The sequence below is a fragment of the Cricetulus griseus genome (genome assembly GCF_003668045.3).
Source record: "Cricetulus griseus strain 17A/GY chromosome 1 unlocalized genomic scaffold, alternate assembly CriGri-PICRH-1.0 chr1_1, whole genome shotgun sequence".
In the NCBI taxonomy this organism is placed as follows: Eukaryota; Metazoa; Chordata; class Mammalia; order Rodentia; family Cricetidae; genus Cricetulus; species Cricetulus griseus.
The window spans coordinates 158,287,559-158,306,198 of record NW_023276807.1 but is presented as its reverse complement, the minus strand read 5'-3'; the positions used below and the strand labels follow the sequence as shown (position 1 = coordinate 158,306,198).

Here is an 18,640-nt window from a genome sequence, read left to right as displayed (position 1 = left end):
ACTCCAGGACTTCAAAGGTTTAAATTTCTTTGGGCTTTTTCTAGTCCATCCGAGTCTGTCTTAGTGAATGTACCATGTTCATCTGAAAATAATGTGAGTTTGAACTAATTATTCTATAAATGGTCTATCAATGTCTACATCAGCTTCCTTAATACTGCCTTCCCATTCTTCTAGACTCTTAGTTTTCTCTAGCAGTTATACTGACTGGTAAAAGAGATGAGTGGAAATTCCCAAATATTACTCTGAGCTTGCCTATTTCTATTCTTAGTCCTGTCCCGTTCCAATTTCGAGCATTTCTGAAGGCGAAATCAGGTATATACACATTTGTAGTTATGTGTTATTGATGACATGGTGCGTTTATCATGATGTCCCTTTCCCCTTTTTTTGTTTTATTTATTTATTATGTATACAACATTCTGCTTCCATGTATATCTGTACACTAGAAAAGGGCACCAGATCTCATAAGGGATGGTTGTGAGCCACCATGTGGTTGCTGGGAATTGAACTCAGGACCTCTGGAAGAGCAGTCAGTGCTCTTAACCTCTGAGCCATCTCTCCAGCCCTGTCCCTTTCCCTTTTATTGCTAGAATTCTTTCTGGTCCTGAAACATCACTCTGTTTAATTGATGTAGATGTTTCTCACATATAATTTAGCCTTTTGCTTTAAACTGTTTAAAAAGTATTATTTAATATAGTTCTTACAAACAGCAGGCAGCTGGGTTTTGATATACCTTCATTCTAATAATAGTTTTATTTTTTCTGTTATTGAATATAATATGGATTATAAAGATAAATAACACAAAGCCAAGGGAAATAATAATTTATAATATAGAACGTAAGAAATATTGTCTATTTTTTCTAAAATTAATTATTCCAAGTTAGTTTATTTTCTTATCAAAGTTGATAAGAATGCCTACATAGCTTCCGGTATTTATAGCCCTTATGGCTCAATGGCCATAGACTATTGCTTTCTAGTCACTGTTGGATGCCACTGAATTTGTCTTTGGCCATGGTCCAGTGTAAACCATGAGATATGTGTTGTGCCCAAATTCTGAATCCCCAAATCACCAAGAGGCCCATTTCGATGCAAAAGCAATAAGTCTTTTATTGCAGTTGTTTAATGAGCTAACCCCATGTTAGCTCGGCCTTTCATCCATCCACCATGGCAGATGTCGGGGACACACACACACACACACACACACACACACAACAACACATGCTGAGAAGCCACGGTATAGATATCTTATAGGGCAGCGTAAGGGGGGTGTCTAGGGGTACGCACAGGCTCAGGATTGGTGTGCCTCCAGGCTTGGAGGACTTGCCCTGTGTTGATTGGCCAACTGGTTGTTAGGGCCCATAGACCCTCCCAGGGTGGTTGCTATGCTCTACATGTCATTGCTGAGCACTTGTCCGTAAAACACACCCAGAGCCGAAAAACACAGCACCACCAGCTAACTTCTGATTGGTTCCCTGCCATGAGGCAGGCATCTGACCTCCTAGTGACCAAGGCAAGGTCAGTCAAGCACGTGTTAGGCTGTTATGGCTGCTGAAATGGGGAGCTGGTCCCTTCAATATGATCATCTCTTCTCGTAGTACTGAGCTGCCTTGGGCATCCCAGGAGCCACTTGTAACCAGTGGTTCTGAGAAATGTCAGATAACTTAGTTCAAATAGAATCTTCTGAGCTTGTATGTGCAGCTGGGCAACTGCTGCCCAGCAGGCGTCTCAAGTGTTTTCCTGGTTGTACCTTGTACTGCTACTCAGGCCTGGTCCCGTTTTGCTCTGTGCCCTGGGAGGTTGACATCTAAAACTCTCTCTCTCTCTCTCTCTGTGTGTCTCTCTCTCCCTTCCTTCCTTCTACCCCCCTTCTGTCTGTGTTTAGGAAGTAAGGAATATCCATCATATTGGAAACTGGAGTTGGATGGAGAGCTGCTGAGCAGCCACTTCCCTGTGGCTGGATGTTACAGGGTTTTGTAAACATGTTTTGATCTCCATCCTGGATGATGTAGCTCCTTTCTCTACTCCTTCCAGTATAAACTCTCTAGGTCCAGTAAACAGCCCTGCACTCTTGGACCTTCAGGTTGGAATGACAGTGTCATCCTTATGAATACTGGTTTCAAGGGAAATGGACTCTCCGTTGTAGTTTTTTTTCCTTACACCTTGTTCATGTCTTCCTAAAGATTCACTTTAGTCTGCTCTGAGACCCATCTTCTTACATGGCTCTCACTCCAGCTCACAGTAGCCAGTTTAGCTGTGTGTCTTCTCCATCATAATCGACCCCTTTCTGCCCATCCCTGCCCCCATAAAGCTAGGGTTCCCCAAATCTCATTTTTTTTTGTCTTGTTTTTGTTTTGTTTTGGAAACAGGGCTTCTCTGTGTAGCCCAAATCTCATTTTAAAAACTAATCCATTGCACAGCATCACTGTCAGCATCAAAAACACCAGCCCTAAGATCACCATCAAGGACATAAGAAGAGGAAGTTGTGTGGGAGGAGAGCGGAAGAGCGTCCCCACCCTGAATCCTTTCTTCAGAAGCAAATGCAGAACTGGAGGCTAATGATAAGATTCAGGAAAAAGGGTGAGGATGAAGACAGTGGTCAAGAAGAGGCTAAAGACAAGGAGGAGTGTGAGGCAACCACTGACAAAAGACTGCTGAAGATAACGATGTTGATTCCAAGCAGTTCCAGACTGATCAGGATGTCTAGACAGAAAACAAACAAACAAACAAACAAAGCAATGTTTAATTCAACACAGCAACACCCTATGACCTAGTCACTTCGCACTTCCCATCTTGGCAGCCAGATTTAGTTATCTTCCAACTGGAAGGCCCATGAATCATAGCTGCTACCACACACAGACACGTGCTTTCCACCATAGGGCATACCCTGTCTCCACCATTCCACCCAAACCACAGTGAATTTGCAAAATGGAAGGAGAAAAAGAACTAAAAATTCTAAAGCACCTTTTTGGTTATTTTTTTCCTTAAAAATTTTTAAACAGAAAAATGTATTGATTTGTATTTATACCTTTGGTCAGACATTTTAAAAATATTTCTTTTGTTTTTTGAGATTATAAAATACACTATATCCCCCTTTCCTCCCCTCCCTTCAAACACTCCCATATATCATCCCTTGCCCTCTTACAAATTCATTGGTCTCTTTTTTTCATTAAGAATTGTTACATATTCATACATACATATTCACATGTACATATTTATAAATACATTAAAAAACAACTGATATAATATCACTTGTATGAATAATTTCAGGTCTATGGTTAGTGTTTTTTTGTTTGTTTGTTTTTTGTTTTTTGTTTTTGTAATCTAGGATGACCAAACTAACACAAGGAGCTTCTTCATCATATTTGTGACTTAACTTGTGTGGGGCCAAGTTTATTAAGATCTCAAGAGGGTCTTGTAAAAACGAATTTGTTAAGATATTTAAGGGGTGGAGAAGCAATGATAAAATAACCCTAGTCTAAGAATTCAAGTAACAGTTTTTGATGCATGGGTAGTCTGTAAGTGGTTGATTTGATGGAATGGTCAAAATGGCCATTGATAAAAGTTTTCCCTTTTCCCTACTTTTGGCCATGAAGCTATTATTTTCATTTTATTTTGTCTTATTTGATGTATGCACAAAACAATGTTATATGGCACAAGCCAGAATTCTATTCTGCTGAGTTGTTCTAATAAGCATACTTTTTTATAGGTCTTTTCATTTATTTACTTATTTATTTGTGCGTATCTATTTGTGTGTGCACATGTAAATGTGCAGGTACATTTGGAAGCCATATATAGACAGTGGTGTCTTTCTCAGTTGCTTTCCACCTTATTTTTTGAGACTAAACCTAGAATTGACTGATTCAGCTAGATGGACTAGCCAAAGAGACCCCAGAATTCCACCTCTCTCTGCTTACCCAGTGCTAGGATTACAGATCCATCCATACCCACTGTGTCTGTTTTAAAACAACAACAACAACAATAAAAAAAAATAACTTGGACACTAGGGATCAACCTCATGTTCTTATACCTGTAAAATAGCTTATCTTAGACTTCCTTGAAATATACAACTGCCTTGAAATAGTGAAAGTATCTCCAAGAAAGTAGGATATACACAGAAATTTTATGTCTTAACTTTTGGAAGCTGTAGAGTGCCATTTCTATCATCTACTACTAGCCAAGACTGTGGAGGCTCCTGGGACTTGGTCTTTTTGGATATGTGAGCTCTTTGATATATCTTCAGGCTCCATAAGGCCTGCTAGGATATCCTGCAGGCTCTGTGCCCCCTCAGGTTTTGGAGGATTGGTGGAGAGGAAGCTAGGACACCGAGGAGGCTCGGTAACAGAAGTGTTGGCACTTATTCACCATTCATTTTCCTCCAGAGAAGTGAGAATTCCTGAATCATATACAACAGACTTTGTGTCAATATTTGATGCTAGAAAACTCTAGAAACCAGTTCTCCCCAGTTTTATTGTCTCTAAGTCACAACTGGCCCTATCTGTGAACTAAATGAAAGACTCCTGGGGTGTGAGAAGACAAGGGGGAGTAGCTGTAAACCCAAGGAACCACTGACATTCTGAGAATGTGGCCAGGTGGTTCACTCCAGAGAAAAAGATGGCTGGGCTCCACTCAGGTGATTTCCTTCAGGGATGCACTGCAGGAAGCTGTGGAAAGCTGGACTCTGTGTGTGATAACTTCCCTCTAGGATTCCTAACTTTGCCCAGAGTGTTTCAGTTCCTTCTATTATATAATGCATTATTCTGCAAGTTTCTGCTTTTTTAATTAGTTCCTTGAGGATTTCATGAAATGTGTTTTGGTCCTATCAAATCCCTCCCTTAACTGCAATACACATATGAGGTCAATGAGGAAGCAAGGCACCAAAGCCTGGATTTGGAAGCTGGTTGCCAATGTAAATGAATTTTGAGAAGCCTCAGTTACACTTGTTCTCTGAAACGGATGTTGTCTGCCCAGTGCTCTTAAATTACCCAAGGATTCTCCCTCCACTTCAGTGGCTTTCAATAAATTCATAAGAAGAGGCAAAGTTCACCTCATGGTCTTTGAGAACTTCCCAAATGATCTGTCTGAGCTTCCACTGACTTGGGACCTAGGAAAACCTGAGCATATTTCTGAAGACATCTATAATCAGCATTATTTATTTATTTATTTTTTAATCTTAGAGTCAGGGTCTCACTTATCCTAGCCTGGCCCCAGACATGCTATATGGATTAGGATGAACTTTAATTCCCGATATTCTTACCTCCATTTGAAGGGACTAGCTTCCCTTTTGGCAGCCATAACGGCCGAACACATGCTTCTATGACCTTGTTCTAGACACTAGAAAGTCAGATGCCTGTCTCGTGACAAGGAACCAATCAGAAGTTAGCTGGTGGCGCTATGCTTTACGACCCTGGGTGTGCTTTACAGACAAGCGCACAGCAATGACGCACAAAGCATAGCAACCACCCTGGGAGGGCCTGTGGGCCATAACAACCAGTTGACCAATCAACACAGGGCAAGCCCTCCAAGCCTGGAGGCACACCAATCCTGAACCTGTGCATACCCCTAGACACTCCCCTTCCGATGCCCTATAAAGATCTGTAGGCAGCGGCTTGGAACTGTCTTTGATAGCCATCTGCCATGGCGGGTGGGTGAAAGACCCAAGCTAACATGGGGTTAGCTCGTTAAATTACAATAAAGCCTCATGCAGTTTGCAGCAAGCTCTCGAATCCACCTGGTGATTGGGGTGACCGAGAACGTGGCCTGGGACCCCGGATACTTGAGTTTTCGGGGGTCTAACACATTTTCCAAGTGCTGGGATTACAGGAATGTATCATGGCTCACAACCATCTGTAAATCCAGTTAGAGGGTATCTGACACCCTCTTCTGGCCTCTGTGGCTGTGCATGCGTGTGCACACACGAGTGTGTGCACGTGCGCGCGCGCGCGCGCGCGCGCACACACACACACACACACACACCAAGGCAAAACACTCATACACATAAAAATACATCTAAAATATTTTCAAAAGATGATAGATGATAATGAAATAACAATGGAATTCCTAATGCCCCTGCATTTCATATGGAAATAATGTGCTCTTGAATATATTGTGCATGTCCTCAAAGAGAATTTCTTTCCTTCCTTGTCCTTTCTGTAGAAAGGAACCTTGTAGGACAGATGGGTGAAGACACTGTTTTACCCAGGAAAGAAGAGGTTCAGGATTTCCCCTTGTGTAACTTGAGTAATCGTGCTGAAGTACACAAAGCAGCATCTGGGAAGGTGAGAGGCAGGGCATCATTCTTCTAGGACTTGTAGGATAATTACAGAAAGAAGGCTGCTGCTATTTTCATAAAGATTATCAGATGATCTTTGATAAATAGGATAAGGCTAAAAACATGGTTCCACACATCTGTATCACCTATTTGGATGATGGAATTGTCAAAGCACTTGTTCATGGTCTGATCCCATCATTTGACAACTGTGAAGGCAATACTAGAGGGTTGTGCATCTCTGTATTGATTACTATTCACGGCAAAAAGATGTTTCTTTGGTGAAGGTTGAGAGACACACTAATCTAGGAATATAAAGATAAGTACCTAGGGGGTATTGTCTTGGTTAAGGTTTCTATTGCTGTGAAGAGACACCGTGACTATGGCAAATCTTTTTTTTTTTTTTTTTTTTTTTTTTTTTGATATTTTTGAGACAGGGTTTCTTTGTATTGCTTTGGAGGCTGTCCTGGAACTCACTTTGTAGACCAGGCTGGCCTCAGACTCACAGAGATCCACCTGCCTCTGCCTCCCCAGTGCTGGGATTAAAGGCATGCGCCACCAACACCTGGCTGACCATGGCAACTCTTACAAAGAAAGCATTTGGGATGGTTCACTTACAGTTTCAGAGGTTCAGTCCATTATCATCATGGCAGCATGCAGGCAGATGTGGTGCTGGAGCTGAGATTCCTTACATCTTGATAGGCAGACAACAGGAACTTGACTGACTGTAACACCAAGTGTAGCTTGAGTAAAGAGACCTCAAAGCCTGCCCCCACAGTGACACACTTCCTCCAACAAGATCACACCTCCTAATAGTACTATTCTCTTTGGGGGCCATTTTCTTTAAAATTACCACAGACATAAAGCCCATTTAGCAGTAGTCTCTTCCCTAGGGTCTGTGATCTACTCAGCCATGGATTCCTGGCCCAGTTATAGAGCCAGGCATGAGTTTTGTCTCATGGTGGGTCTTAAATCAAATTGGAAAAATGTTTATTTATTCCCATAACATTCATATCACTATTGTGCTAGTAGGCATTTCATAATATATAGGATTTATGATAGTTGTGTAAGACCCTCAAACAGCTGAGGCTTCCAGAATCTTAGCCCAGGACCATGGCCACCCCAAACACAGAGTGGAGGCGAAAGCTTGATGCAAATTGCATGAGGCTTTATTGTAGTTTAAAGAGCTAACCCCATGCTAGCTCGGGTCTTTGATCCACCCGCCATGGCGGATGGCTATCAAAGACAGTTCCAAGCCGCTGCCTACAGATCTTTATAGGGCATCGGAAGGGGAGTGTCTAGGGGTATGCACAGGTTCAGGATTGGTGTGCCTCCAGGCTTGGAGGGCTTGCCCTGTGTTGATTGGTCAACTGGTTGTTATGGCCCACAGGCCCTCCCAGGGTGGTTGCTATGCTCTCTTCGTCATTGCTGTGTGCTTGTCCATAAAGCACACCCAGAGCCATAATGCATAGCACCACCAGCTAACTTCTGATTGGTTCCTTGCCATGAGGCAGGAATCTGACCTTCTAGTGACTAAGACAAGGTCAGACAAGCACGTGTTTGGCTGTTATGGCTGCCGAAATGGGGAGCTGGCCCCTTCAGTTGTATGCCTTTAAAAGATTAATCAGGGTCTAGAGAGATGGTTAAATTGTTAAGAGCATTTTCTGCTTTTCCAGAGGACCTAGGTTTGATTCCCAGACAGCTAACACGTGTCTGTAACTTCAGTTCTAGGAGACTTGATGACCTCTTTTAGCCTCCATGGCACCATGTATGCAAGTGGTACACAGACATACATGCAGACAAAACATCCATGTACATTGTCGGGAGTGAGGAAAATTCCATTACGAAATTTCCAGGGGTTCCAGTAACCGGGAGATCCAGTTGAATAGATGATTTGCTATTGAATAGCATGGCCTCAGTGGGAAATGTCTCCTAGTTTGCATCTCTACAGAACTAAGCATTTGAATAGGCCTGCACCTAGGCGGAGGTGCTAGGTGTGTAAATAACATGTGAGGACAGAGAGTTAGGAGCGATGTAGCAGAGAGGGGTCAGGGGGAGAGAAATGGCCTCCTCGTGGCCATGGAAGCATGGTTAAGAAACAGCCAAGAAGATGCTAAATAAACAAGAGACTCTAGTTTTACAACATGGAACTGAGAGCTCTCTAAAGATGCCTGTGTTTGATATTTATTGCCATTGCGTTGCTAGGAGCTTTCAAGTCTCCACTCCCCATTCATGCCGAACCTCATGGCTTCCGTGGCTTGGTGCTGAGACATGCCAGGCCATGACAGTGCATAAAATAAAATAAACTACCAACCTGTTTTCCAAGGTATCAGTATCATTTTGCAATGTCTCCTACAGTGTACAAATGATACAATTTTCCCATAACCATGGTAGCATTTGGTGTCCACCCCTTGTTTTAGCCCTTGTGTGTAATGCTACCTTTTGTGGTTTAAGTTTACATTTTTCTGATTAGTGGTGTTGAAGGAACCAGCTTCCCTTTTGGCAGTCATAACAGTGGAACACGTGCTTGCCATAAACCTGCCTTGGTCACTTAGAGGTCAGATGCCTGTCTCGTGACAAGGAACCCATCAGAAGTTAGTCACTAGAAAGTCAGATGCCTGTCTCGTGACAAGGAACCAATCAGAAGTTAGCTGGTGGCGCTATGCTTTACGACCCTGGGTGTGCTTTACAGACAAGCGCACAGCAATGACGCACAAAGCATAGCAACCACCCTGGGAGGGCCTGTGGGCCATAACAACCAGTTGACCAATCAACACAGGGCAAGCCTGGAGGCACACCAATTGTGAGCCTGTGCGTACCCCTAGACACTCCCCTTACGCTGCCCTATAAGATCTTTTGGGAGCCCCTAGGAGCCGTCTTTTCTGGCCATCTGCCATGGCGGGTGGGTGAAAGACCCAAGCTAACATGGGGTTAGCTCATTAAATTACAATAAAGCCTCGTGCAGTTTGCAGCAAGCTCTCGAATCCGCCTGGTGATTGGGGTGACCGAGAACGTGGCCTGGGACCCCGGATACTTGAGTTTTCGGGGGTCTAACAGTGTTGAGCATCTCCTTGTTTCCTCCATAAGTTAGGCTTCTGTCTTTGTCTGTCCTATGGCTCTATTTTCTCAGCTCTTATGTTTATATCACGTGTGTTGTATTTTCTCATGAAGGTTTAGCAAATGACTAGCAGCAATTGATGATGAGAGAATTATGGGAATTTAGGCTTTGATCCTCTGCTTGTTCTTATTCCTATAAGGTTAACTAAAAATCTTGCAATTAACATTGTTTAATGCTATAGTTCACAATAAGAGGTGGTTTAGAATGAAATTAAAAGACAATAATGAAGAAGAAAAGAAACAGGTTGGCTGATGAGTCCCCCTTTCTTTGAGGCTGCCAGTCAGCTCCCAAATCATGACACGGAGACTTAATACTAGTTATGAATGCTAGGCCTTATCTTATGCTTGTCCCACTAGCTCTTATAACTTAAATTAACCTGTTTCTCTTCATCTACATTTTGCCCCGGAGCTTTTTACCTTCCTTCCATTATGTATATACTATTTTTCTGCTTTCCTTTGTGTCTGGCTGGCTGGCAACTGCCTGGATAACTGGCCCTGGGTGTCTCCCATTTTTTCTCCCTTATTCTTTCTCTCTCCTCATTCTCTCTCAAGCCTATATTCCTCCTTCTACTCATTCTCTCTGTCCCAAAGCACTGCATATCCCTCTACTGCCTATCTATTGTCATTCAGCTTTTTATTAGACCAATCAGGTGCCTTAGGCAGGCAAAGTGAAACAACAAAGCATCTTTACATAGTTAAACAAATACAGCATAGACAAAAGCAACACATCTTTACACAATTAGACAAATGCAGCATAAAGAAATGTAACACAACTTTACATAGTTAAGTAATATATCACAACATCCCTCCACATGCCATGGAAGAACTTGGAAAATTCAGATTCACATCCAAATTGATGGAACTTTAATCTTGGTCAAGGGGAAGTGTACTGAATGGTTAGACCTCTGAACAGACTATATTATGCAGCCATGATGACCTGTATTGATTGCCTGAAGTGGGTCTTCAGTATGCTCCACAGCATACAACTATAGTAACTACTTAGGGCGGTGGGGGTGGGGGTGGGGGAGGGTTTCCAAACCTTGACACCCAGAGAACCAAAAAATCATACATTCCTTCACAGGCACTTAAAAACAAATCCCACACCAGGGCTTCCTCACATTCCGTCAAGAGGAATGACGGACATCAACCCTAGAAGTTACCCAGGCAGCAGAGAGTCTGTGAGGTCGACACATTGAACCTCTCACCTCATTAGCAGTTGCAACTTGTTTATAATCTCCTCCTTTCACCCCCCTGAATCAATGGAGCAGGCCAAGAATGGTCGCAGATAATCAAATAAATCCTGTTGGACTTGGGGATCTTCATCAACTGCTTCAACCCTCTCATTTTACAAGGAGACAGCTAGGACCCTGAGGTACTCAAAGTAATGTGCACATATGTGCCTGCTTAATATTTACAGCTTTTTACCTCAGGCTGAAGTTGGAGATAAAGAATCCTCAGAGACATACGAATCCTAAAATTCTCATGCTATGAAGGGAACTTTGGGTCTCTTGATAGGTCTTGTCTTATATCTCAGAGGGAAATAATTTTAAAGGATGTTCCAAAATTAATTGCTTATCTTATAAAGTTGGGCTCGAAGTTAAAATCCTATCAGTACTACATCTGGAAAAGATAAAGAGATTGATTAACACTTACAGAGGGCTGTACTGTAAATGAGAAGTGTTTCAATTTTACCAGTGTGCATTGTTCTACAATGACTGTTGGAAAATTACCTTCTTTCATCAACACGGTTCACAGAAGCAGATACCCACTTTATGGTCCTTTAGAATATGTCAGGTAGGAAATGGATTCATTTGAAATCTACAGGAGAAAATATCTACTAAGCCATATGTATTTTTCTTACATGTAGTTGCTCTGACGTCAACCATGTGGAAATGCACTAAGAATCTCTTAAAAAGTAAAACTGGATAGGGCATACCCAGCTCATATGAAGAGTCAAGTCTGACAAAGATTCAGCCACATGAAACACGGTGGTGACTGAAAGGTGCCAAGGCTGTGAACAGAAAATATTCTCTGCAATTACTGTTATGACTTTCTTATTCTTTTTTTTTCCCTCCAGGTAAGAATGAGTAGCTCCTGCCTCTTGAAAGAAATCTAGGCCAGGTCTTATGACTTTCCTGGTAAGTCATATATCATGTTCTCTGGTCAGCCCTTTGTCTATTGACAAAGAGCCTTGTTTCAGTAATTTATCTATCCAAATTTCATATTTCATCTAAAGCTGGAGTTTGGGAACTCCAGCTACACTTTACTCCAGAGGCATGAGCAGTGCCTCCATTTCCGTGCTTCCCTTTACCCATTTACCATGCTGCTTTTGGTTTCTCCAAGGCCAGACCCTCATGCAAGGTGATGGTGAAGGGTGGAGTGTCACAAGGCAGGAGGGACTTGGCTGGCACTTGAGTAGCCTTACACTGGCTTCCTTGCACAGGGGCAGGGGTTTGGCTGGTGGAATCTCACTCAGGTTGTATGTAGGTGCCTGGTAGCAACGCAAGGCAACCTCTTCCAGTATGAGTGGCACATTTTCTTTTGGATAGATATTTGTAATGCTGTATCCTCAACCTCATATCCTGCCAAATGGTGGGCCCATAACCCAACTAGAGTAACCACCACTCAACTGTGTTTTTTGGGGGTGGGGTGGGGCATAGTTTTAAAGTTCTCCCTCTTTCCTTTCCTCCTCTTTCTCCTTTTTTTTTTTTTAATTGTTATAGCGTCCCCAAATGTTCATGTGTTAAAGACTTGATCACAAATGCAATGTTCAGAGGTGGGGTTTTGAGGAAGTGATGGGGTCAATGATTGGTCTGCTGAGAGATTTACAATTTGATGGCATCATTAGAAAGTGGTAGAAAGTAGGAGATGGGGCCTACTCAAAAGAAGTATATATTTTTAGGCTGTGCCTTTAGAGAGTGTATTTTGTTCCCATACCCTTCTTGTCTCTTTGTAATGATAAGGTGAGCGGTTTAGTGCTGCCATGCCCCTCAGTCATGGTATTCTCCCTCACTATGGCTGAAAACAGCAGAGTCAGCTGACTGAGCTGTAACCTGTGACACTGTGAGCCAAAACAAATTACTCCACATATTTTTCCAAGTATTTGTCATTGATGGAGCTAAGTATTGGACCTGATGAGATAGTTCAGTGTGCTTGGTGTGTAATTGTGAGGACATGAGTCTCAATCCCTAACACCCCACCAAAAGGTCAAGTTGGTGACATGTGCCTGTAATCTCAGCACCAGGAGGAGGGAGGGGGAGGAGGGAGGATGAAGTAGGGAGAAAGAGGGAGAAGGTAAAGGCACTTACTTGCCTACAACTAGAGTTTGCTCTCAGGGACCCACATAGTAGAGGAGTTAACTGAGTATGTCTCCTGATCCTCACATATGCACTATGGATAAATAATTTTTTTAAGTAAACAAAGTGGACAGCAATAGAGGAAAATACCAGATTTTGACTTCTGGTCTCTACATGTATACATTAGGTCAAGAAGGAATAAGCCATATGAACGACCCATTTGAACTACAAGGCCTTTTGTCTAGCTAGAGGAATGCAAGGGAAGGTTGGAACAGAGCATCCAATCACCATGAAGGGCATTTGTGTCTCCTGGTTTGTTGTCAACAGCATTAAGACTTTGAAAAAACTGAGGCTGAGAAATGAGGGTTTCAACTAAGACGCACTGAACAGACTAGAGAAGAACATTAAGTTCCCACCACGTAGCCCATGCAAAATGATTCTCATGCTATGAGCCGATGAACTCAGGTGCAGGAGATGATTCCCTGTGGAGTGAACAAACAACAGGACAGGGAGCTAAGGGGAGGCCCTGGTTTGGGGGCAAAACAAGAGGAAAAGTGCAAGCAGGGCTACCAGAGGTCCCTTCTGCCACAGCATCTCACCTCTACAGTCATTCATTCATCTCTGAAAGGTGATAGGAGAACTCTGGATGCTTTCTCCACCCTCCTCCCCATGGGAAGACCAGTGATAGTAGCATCATTTATTACAGAAAAGATGATGGAATTTGTTTGACTGCCAGTTTTCCTAAAGTATATCTGTTATGTGAAGCGAGAAAGTTTGAAATTTGTAATGATAAATACTATTTTCTAAGACACATAATGATTTAATGTTGCAGACCACCTCTGAAATATCCCCAAAGACGCCAATATTTATGCAGAGTAGGAATGAGGTCTGGGCAGGAATCTTATGTCTTCTCTTCCTCATGTTCTCTTCATGGAAATTGACACTATTATCTTCAGGTAAATGAACCTTACATCATTATATATTTGTATAATTATTTCCAATCATTCACTTTAAATATTACTTTGCTCTATTTCTTTCCGTTTAAAGTATTTTGAGATTTTAACATCAGAATTCCAGGATCGGATATGTGAATGATAGATATGGGTTTTCTATCAATTTTGATCTTAATTGTGGGCCACTAGAAGAAATTTTGAGTGTACATGTTCCTATGAATGCACATGTGCACATATGTACATGTATGTAGAGGCTGAGGGTCAATATCACTTGTCTTCTTCAATCACTTCTTCACCTTAGTTTTAGAGACAAGGTATCTCACTGAACCTGGAGGCCACCATTTTGGCTAGACTAGCTAATGAACAAATCCCAGAGATCTTCGTTTTTCTGCCTCCTCAGCACAGGGATTACAGGCATGCAACACCATTCCAGGCTTTTACATGAATGCTGGAAATCCAAATTTGAGCGTGTGTGGTTATGTGGCAAGTCCTTTACTGGCAGAACCATCCCCTAGCCCCTGAAAGATAGTTTGACTTCTTCCATTAAAAGAATGTGGGTTGTTTTACGACTGAGGGAGCAAAAGCCTGTTTCTGTACTTCCCTTTTTGGTAAAGGTACTACAAGTTCATAAAGATTTTAGAAGGTCCTATTAATTCAGACCCTTGAAAATGCCCTCGCTGGCTCACCCACACCTCCGCTAACTGGGTTGTCACTATTCTGTCACCCTGGTGAGGTACAGGGCCTGTTCTCCCAAGTGTTGCAGCTGGTGGGGGTTAGAGACAGCTCTATTATTCTTATGAAATGTCCCCATTACTCATCTGTCTTGGGGTGGCATGGATGGAGGAGAGATGCCCCTACCCCCATCAACACCTGAGACAGGTTAAGGAGCTGGCCATGGGGCCATAAAAGCAGGAGGGCTATCCCAGTCCTTCTCCAGCTGCAGCACTTGGGAGAGTGGGCCCTGTACCTCAGCAGGGCAATACAGTAGAACTGGCCCTGATGGTGTAAGGGTGGGAGAGCCAACTCTGGGGGCAGGAAAGCAGGAGAATTCCCTCCCATTGCTGAGAGAGGTGAATTAACTATGGAGTTCACCTTTGTGGTGAGTACAGGGGATAACTGGACATTGAACCAACCCTGCAGCTGCTCAGGCCTAGAACCAAGGTTATGACTGATCATTCTATGAATGGCTTTAGCACTGGTCATCCATGAATGGCTTTAGCACTGGTCATCCTATGAATGGCTTTAGCCATCACAAGCATGAGCAACACTGAATAGGCAACATGCTATGAACTTGGCATTCTCTTTTCTGTTCACTGTATCTTAGGAGAAACTCTCATTTCTACCCTCAGTAATGTCAAACCCTTCTGATGAATCTTAATACTGTGACTCTTATGGAACCTGCCACTCAGAAATCCTGCAAGATGAGATGGGAGCCTAGATGCTTACACTGTCATCTGCCCTTCCTTTGGATCTCTGTTGGTGTACTTCATTAGCTGAATCTCACTGAAAACCAAGGCCAAGGGAGCTCTGTCATCCTGAGGAGACTTGGAGGAGGGTGTGTGTGTGTGTGTGTGTGTGTGTGTGTGTGTGTGTGTAATTAAAATGCATTGCCTACATATATGAAAATTTCAAAGAATAGTGGCATTTAAAGAAAAAGAAAAAGAAATCACCCAGTGTTATTGTCTACCTCAAGAATTGCTTCCTAAATACACACTGGTTTAGGATCTGAGCCTCTGGAATAACAGAAATGTGTGTGAGTTCACCACTATTTCCAGTTTATCATAAGAAATCTCAAGTGTGGTTCCTTTGCTTTCATTTGGAATGATCAGAAAGTTGTGGTAGCACCCACGATCTGATCAGAAGTCATGATTAATAATAACTTTCCTCACTCATTTTCCACTTAAATGTTTTAATGGGACTTTAAAGACATAACTTAAGATCCAAATTAGCTTGAATATATAAGAGGTTCCTGAATTACAGGGGTACTTGTAGGAAGTAGTAGATTAGACAATGTAGTGTGATGGGACTGACTCAAGCTAAATTCACACCGTGACTGTTATGGGCTGATTAATTCATAAACACAGGTAATAATTCCCACTGGAGAGAAAAGCAAATGAAGGAGCTTAAGCAGGTACTAGTTTTAGGGAGAAGATAGAAGAAAAATGATAGGACTGCAAGAGATCCCTTCTATCACAGGGTCTTGTTTCGATGCTCACTTATCTATCATCACATAGATGAATTCATATACAATATGAATATGAGCCAAAAAGCCAAGAAACCATTTCATTAAGTTGATAACAGCTGGAAAGATACCAGCCTCAGATATGAATATGCATAGACCGAGTTCCCTTTCTACTTCTTGGCTTCATGCTTTCCTCTTTGTCTCCATCTAGCTCTTCATCCTGCAGGTCAAGTCAGAGCTTTTACTCAGCTTTCTTCCTGGCTGAAAATCACCAAAGCAATCAAGTAGCATTGTCCAATTGATGAATAAACAACTGGCATCCATGGAAGAATCCAGTAGAGAAACAATGCTCGCCCTGGACTGACAGAAAACCTGAGGAATTGATGAACTAGCAAGCCCAGGTGCTCAGAACAAAATTTCATTGATGCTACCAGAGATCATGCTTGATAGGCTACCAACGAGTGAAAGATTTCCACATCTGTGGGAGGAAGATGTCTTCAGCATTGTTTTTTAAAATACATGGACATTTGGGAAATGAGAATGTAAAGCCTCTTCATGTTTCCAGTCTGGAAAACTATGTGCAAATAGTGGACACATTTGTCCCATATATCTTCTCAGTCTGAAATGATAAATATGCAAATACTATTCTATGGTATGGCCTGAGTGCAACTCAAAGTCATGCAGATGCTTACATTGTTGCATCTACAGATTTTATTAGGCTGACATACTTTGCTACTGTTTTGGCCATTGCTTTTCTTTTATAAATTTGTGACTTAAAAATCAACCCCAATTCTAGGACAAAAATCTTCCTAACAAGTGTTAGGCTGCCAATTGTAATCTCTTCAGTCAGCAAGAAACCTTCCCCTACAGATGGAAAATGAGTTGTAATTGATGAATTTTGAGAAACTACTTCTTGTTTTTTTTTTTTTTTAACTAAGTTCTATTATTACAGTTTTACAAATCAGAAAAAAAACCAGACATGAAAATGTTATAATTTGCATTATCTTGGTGAGATTATGAAAATACTCCAGAGTATTGGAAAAACTGTTTCCTAATAAGGAAAGCAGATAACCATCTTAACATAATGTCAACACTTTTTATTCATTGAGTTTAGAAGTCTGCTAAACCGAAAAAAATAAAAGTTAATTTGGGTATCACATAATATTTTGGACAAAGTTGTTCTTAAATGAAAGTGTTTTGTCTTCCCATTAGATAGAAGTGAGCCTTTGTTTCCTGCTAAGGGAAAACAGCATAAAACTTGTAAGATGTGCAATAGAATCCTAACAAGTGGCACTGCTGTAAGTGTGACCATAAAGCAGTTATAGCTCTCTATAATCACACTGTAGTCATAGTAAGTCACAGTGGATTACTTAAAAGTATTAAATCACAAAGCACAGAAGCCCAAGTGGAATCTATGACTTGAAGAAGCATGGTGTTGTGGACTTTTCCAGGGGAGAGGCAAACACATATCTACTCACCCCAGTTAGGGCACTAATGACAGATCAAAGAAACAATTCCACTAAATCCTAACTTCGTGAGTCAACAAGTTTATTGAGGTTAATTACAAGATAAGCTATACTACAAAAAAAGCTTTCAGGCAAATTGACAGGTTGTAGAGTAACCTCACTCTAGCAGTCCTTAGGACTTAGCTTTCGACCCCACCTGGGGGAGGGACATTTTTGATTCTTGTAAATTTCAGGACTTTTGAGACTTGTGAGTTGTTTACTTTCTGGGACCTGTAAATTCTACTTCCAGAGTTTTAATGAGCTTCCCTCTAAGAGAGACTGTTTCAAATTGGGAGATATTTCTATATGACACACGAACGTTCAGACAGCTCACTGGAACCATTGCATAGGTTGTCTGTCATTCCAGGAAAAGAATATAGAAAGAAAAAAAAAAGGAAATGAGCAGCAGGGAATCATGGAATTGGCTTGGTCTGACTGCCACATGTCATGATGTTTATAAGGTTTGAGCAAGTGGCTCCTGGGGCATTTTTTGTGACTTTCATTTCCTGAGAACTAGAGGCACTCCCTCAGACAGTGAAGCATACAGCAGGCCACCTATGTGTCTCTCTGTGTTCCTTCGAGGTCAGCAAAGCATATAGAACTTGGCTGAACAATTAAGTGTTAGACATTAATCTTGCATACCCTGTCTAGCTTGCAACCAACATTATATCATAGCAATTGTCATTATTTTCTGCTTTGATAAGTGTATAAAGTGTCTTGAAATAAACTTATCTCAGTCTGTCTTGCTGATATCCCTCCAACTGGCCTAATTCATTACCACAGACCACGTCAGGAGACCCTGGTTCAGTAAGCAAGCAATCAGCGCCAGCACTTATAGCTTAGTATCTTGGCTGATGATGCAAACGAAAAAAAAAAAATTAGGGAACCCAATGTTGGGGCAGCATGGGTTGTTTCTCTCCTTACTTGAAAACTAGGAGCATCTTCTCTGCACCTGGATATGTGACAGGGACTGGGATTCAGAAAAAGTAAGGTAGTTCAGGCCCAAGGAAATGACTAGGGCAAGTACACATGTGAGTAGGTTTTAGAAGAATGGGCCCATGTGAGCCAGGGTGAAACTACGGGGGAAGACTGTTTGGAGACTCTTACTGAAAAAAAGATAACACTTTGCCAGGGTATAATTAAGTGGAACATTCCAGAATAGAAACTAGAAGAATTTTTTTTTTTTTTTTGGCAGCAGAAATGCAGTTGGCTATGACAACAGCAAAAATGTACAAATGAAGGAGTCAGAAGTAGTGTTCTGAAGGGCACAGAGTGTGGACTTGGAAGGTCTGGTGCAGTTTGGGACAGAGCTTAACTTCCATAGC

The 18,640-nt window shown here is 41.9% G+C and overlaps 1 long non-coding RNA gene across 6 annotated transcripts in view; it reads left to right on the top strand.

Moving 5' to 3' along the window:
• Window positions 1-18,065, top strand: part of LOC103162502 — a 105,569-nt gene extending 87,504 nt beyond the window's left edge. For all 6 annotated transcript variants that reach the window (XR_004772498.1, XR_004772494.1, XR_004772495.1 and 3 more), the window contains 3 exons: window positions 11,457-11,517; window positions 13,508-13,631; window positions 16,022-18,065. This is a non-coding gene — a long non-coding RNA (uncharacterized LOC103162502). The remainder of the gene's footprint in view (window positions 1-11,456; window positions 11,518-13,507; window positions 13,632-16,021) is intronic.
• The last annotated feature ends 575 nt before the right edge of the window (window positions 18,066-18,640 follow it).